Source organism: Herpailurus yagouaroundi, unplaced genomic scaffold, assembly GCF_014898765.1.
Source record: "Herpailurus yagouaroundi ecotype Mexico unplaced genomic scaffold, PumYag 141, whole genome shotgun sequence".
NCBI lineage: Eukaryota > Metazoa > Chordata > Mammalia > Carnivora > Felidae > Herpailurus > Herpailurus yagouaroundi.
The window spans coordinates 51,921,335-51,925,831 of NW_024412396.1; the positions used below are offsets into that span (position 1 = coordinate 51,921,335).

General features: G+C 36.2%; 1 pseudogene; it reads right to left on the bottom strand.

Moving 5' to 3' along the window:
• Positions 1–3,700: 3,700 nt before the first annotated feature.
• Positions 3,701–4,497, bottom strand: part of LOC121031311 (cyclin-dependent kinase 1-like) — a 2,360-nt pseudogene continuing 1,563 nt past the window's right edge.

Genomic DNA, 4,497 nt, shown 5'->3' on the forward strand with positions numbered 1-4,497 from the left:
TGCTATAGGTAAAGGCAGCCTAAGTCCAGACCTTTGGAAAACACACAGAATGCCTGTCTCCCAGAATTGCCTATCTGTTGGCAAGAAGGAAGACTGGGGCGTTTATTAACCAAACCCATCCTGTATTAGTTGGGGTGTTCCAGGGATTTAACTCCTGTTGCTTAAGGCTGTCTCTCCCTGTCGGCTGACTAGGCTCCTGTGACTTTGGAGAAAGTGGTAGTGTTCAAGGTGGGACTCTTGTCAGTGTACAAGGAAGAGACTGACCATGGGAGTTGCAGCAGAAATCAGAGGTGGTCTAAGGGAATATTAGGCACCAAAAAGCATCTGCTATAATAGAAATATGTCTACTTGTATATAAACAAAGTATATGTGTGCATTTGTGTGCATATATCTATATAAATATCCACATACAAATACCAGTTTAGAGGTGTATACACATATACACACAGTTTTTGAATAAGGCATGAAATCACTGGAGATTACCTTTGGGTAGAGAAATGGGGTATTTGGAGGTCTGGACATTTGATGGAAGTGTACTAATTTTTCAGTGTTTACTTGCTGTTTTTTAACCATATGAATATATTTTTTAACAATGTTTTAATTTTATTGAGGTATAACTTACATATAATAAAGTGTACCTATTTTAAGTGTGCACTTTAATAAATTTCCTTGAGTGTATGCACCCACACAACCCCCCCCCAAAGTCAAGACATAGAACGTGTCCATCAAGTCCCCACTGGCTTTTTACAGTACATCGCCTCCTCTTGATCTTTTTTTACATCAATATTTTGTTCCTTTTTAACACTGAGCTATATTCTGTTGTAGGGATATTACACAATTTATTCACCATTCACCTTTTGATGGACTTGCAGATTGTTGTCTACTTTTGAGTTCTTATGAATAAAAGCCATCATGAAAAAGTTATGAACACTTGCAAGCAGTCTTTGTGCAGACCTACATTCACATTTTTCTTATGTAAATTTACCTAAAGGATTGCTGGGTCAGATACTATGTGAATATTTAACTTTATGAGAAATCACTGAATTTTTCCAAGTGCTGTATTATTTTGCATTTCTACCAACAAAGTATGAGATTTCTAGTTGATCTATACCCTTGCCAACACTTGATATGGTTTCTCTTTTTAATTTTAGCTATGCTAGTGGGTGGTAGTAGTATCTGGGAGTTTTAATTTGCCTTTCCCTGATGACAATGATGTTGAGCATACTTTTCATTTGTATGTCTGCTACTTATATTTTTTCTTCTGTGAAGTGTCTGTTCAAGGTTTTTTTTTTTTTGCCTATTTTTGAGTTAATATTTTATTATTAAGCTATAAGAGTTTTTTTTTATATATTCCAAATATAAGCCTTTTGACAGATACATGTATTACAAATATTTTTTTCTGCATTTTCTTTTTGTTTTTTTTTTTTTTTCAACGTTTTTATTTATATTTGGGACAGAGAGAGACAGAGCATGAACGGGGGAGGGGCAGAGAGAGAGGGAGACACAGAATCGGAAACAGGCTCCAGGCTCTGAGCCATCAGCCCAGAGCCTGACGCGGGGCTCGAACTCAAGGACCGCGAGATCGTGACCTGGCTGAAGTCGGATGCTTAACCGACTGCGCCACCCAGGCGCCCCTCTTTTTGTTTGTTTTTAATGCTGTTCTTCAAAGAATAGGAAACTTTAAATTTGATATAGTCCAATTTATCAAATTTTTTCCCTTTTGGAATAAGTGCTTTTTGTGTATTGTCTAAGAATTATTTGCTTATACTAAGATCATAACATTTTCCTTCTCTGCTTTCTTCTAGAATTTTTTAGTTTAACATTTATATTTAGGCCAGTGATCAATATTAAGGTATTTTTGTGTATAGTGTAAGGCAATGTTCAAGGTTATTTTCTTCCTGGGATATTCAATTGTCCTGGCAACATTTGTTGAAAAATTTGCCCCATTGGATTTCTTTGGCATTTTTGTCAAAAATTAATTGACCATATATGAGTGGGCCTATTTCTGGACTCTTTGTTCTGTTCCATTGATCTATATGTCTATCCTATGTTAATAGCACACTGTCTTTATTATTGTAGCTTTATGGTAAATCTTAAAATAGTGTAGTTCTTACACTATTTTAGGCTGCAGTGTAGGAGGTAGTCTAAGTCCTCCAACTTTGTTCTTCTTTTCAAAGTTGTTTTGGCTATTTTAAGTTCTTAACATTTACATACAAATTTCACTATCAGTTTGTCAATCTCTATTAAGAAAAAACCTGGTGGCATTGTGATTCAGATTACATTGAATCCCAATACATTGAAAAGTATTGACATCTTAATAATATTGGGTCTTTCAATCCATAAACATTGTATATATCTTTACTTATTTAGGCCTTCTTTAGATATTTCAGTAATTATTTTGTCATTTCAGTGGAGAGGTTTAACACATATTTTGTTAAATTTATCCAGAAGTGTTTTATGTCTTTTGATGCTATTATAAGTGGTATTTGTGGTAGCCAGCCTCCAGATTGGCCTGAAATGCTCCTTCCCTCCTGGTATTCATGCGCTTGTATAGAACCCCTCACCCTCCACACACTTTGTACCAGGGTTGATCTGTGTGACCAAGAGAGTATGACAGAAGTGACAGGAGGCCACTGCTGAGACTAAGTGATCAAAGGCATTACAGCTGTTTCATTGCTCTCTCTTGTATTGCTTGCTCTGAAATATGTTGGAGCAGATCTATTGGAAGGTCCAACGTGGTGAAGAAATGAGACCTTCATAAAGGAGAAACTGAGGCCTCTACCAGCAAGACGTGAATGAGTGATCTTGGAAGTAGATCCTTCAGATGAGTGCAGCCCTGGCTAACATCTTGATGACAACCTCCTGAGAGACCCCGAGCTATGCTGCCCCCTGAAACTGCTCCCTGATTCCTGACTCTCCAAAACTATGTGAGATAATAAATGTTTTTGTGTCAAGCTGCTAATTTGTAGCAATTGAAAACTAATACAGCAGTGTTTTTTTTTAAATGAACGGTATCTATTATAATTTCTAATTCTTTGTTTCTAGAATATAGAAATTCTATTTTTTTATAGACCTTGTATCCTGTGTCCTTGCTGAAATCAGCTCTTTTGCAGATATTTTAGGATTTTCTGCATAGGTAATCATGTCATCTGTGACAAAGACAGTTTTACTTCTTTTCAAATATGCATGCCTTTTATTTATTCTACTGCCTTATTAAACTTGCTAGGATTTTTAGTATAATGTTGAATAAAATGGTGAAAGCAGATATTCTTGCCTTGTTTTTGATCTTAGGGGAAAGCCACTCAGTCATTCACCATTAGTATTGGTGTCAGCTGTAGGTTTTCTGGAGCTGCTCTTTATCAGGTTGGGGAAGTTTTCATCTGCTCTTAGTTTACTGACAGGTTTTAAAAAATGTTTCCCCCTAATTCCTGTCATCAATACTAGATTTATAGTTTTATTATAGTAACAAATACTTGTTACAGTTTGTTACAGTGAGATCTACACTCATACACAGAATTACTATATTTAAATTGATATAGAACAATATTTACATTTTTAAGTTACACTTTTGAAATTAGATGATGAAGTGTAGCTTAAGTTTTACAACATAGAAAAGAACACATGAGACCAAAATAGAGGTAACAGTAAAAATATAACTATCTGTTCTTGAGACAGCATGTGGAAATTTTTTGTCAGAAAGCTACATCTTCTCAATCGGATTGTCCAAATCATTAAAATATGGATGATTCAATGTCATTTGCCAGAAACTTGTTTGTTGGGATTAACATTTTTGAAAGCAAATCTAAGCCATTTTCAACCAAGTTTTTAATATGGGATGCTGGACTTCCTGGTTTCCACTTGGGAAATTTACTCTTACAGTCTTCTAAAGAATCCACTTCTGCCCACCCTTCATTATTGGGGTGCCCAAAGCTCTAAAAATCCTGAAGACTTGATAAATTTCTGAATCCCTATGGAAAAGTGGCTTATTAGTTGCTAATTCTGCAAATATGGTCAACTGGAGTTGAATAGAGAGCTGACCCCAGCAATACTTGGGCAAAACTATACCAGAGTGTTACTACCTCATGTATATATGCTCTGACAGGTATTCCAAAAGCTCTGGGAAGGCCCAGACCAGCCAATTTAGTTGTTCCTTTGTGGCCAATAGATTTCAAGGTTTTAAGCCTCTGTGGGGAGCTATTCTAGAGGGACAAAACAACATCCCTTGAATGATTTGGTACAAACACGTCCTTTTTTTTTTCCTTTTCAATTTTGTTTAAATTCTAGTTAACATACAGTGCAATATTGGTTTTAGGAGTAGAATTTAGTGGTTCATCATTACATACAACACCCAGTGCTCATCATAACAATTTGCTCTTTAATACCCATCACCCATCTGGCCCATCCTCCACCCATCTCCCCTCTAGCAATCCTCAGTTTGTTCTCTATCATTAAGAGTCTCTTGTGGTTTGTTTGCCTCTCTTCTCTCCTCCTCCCCCC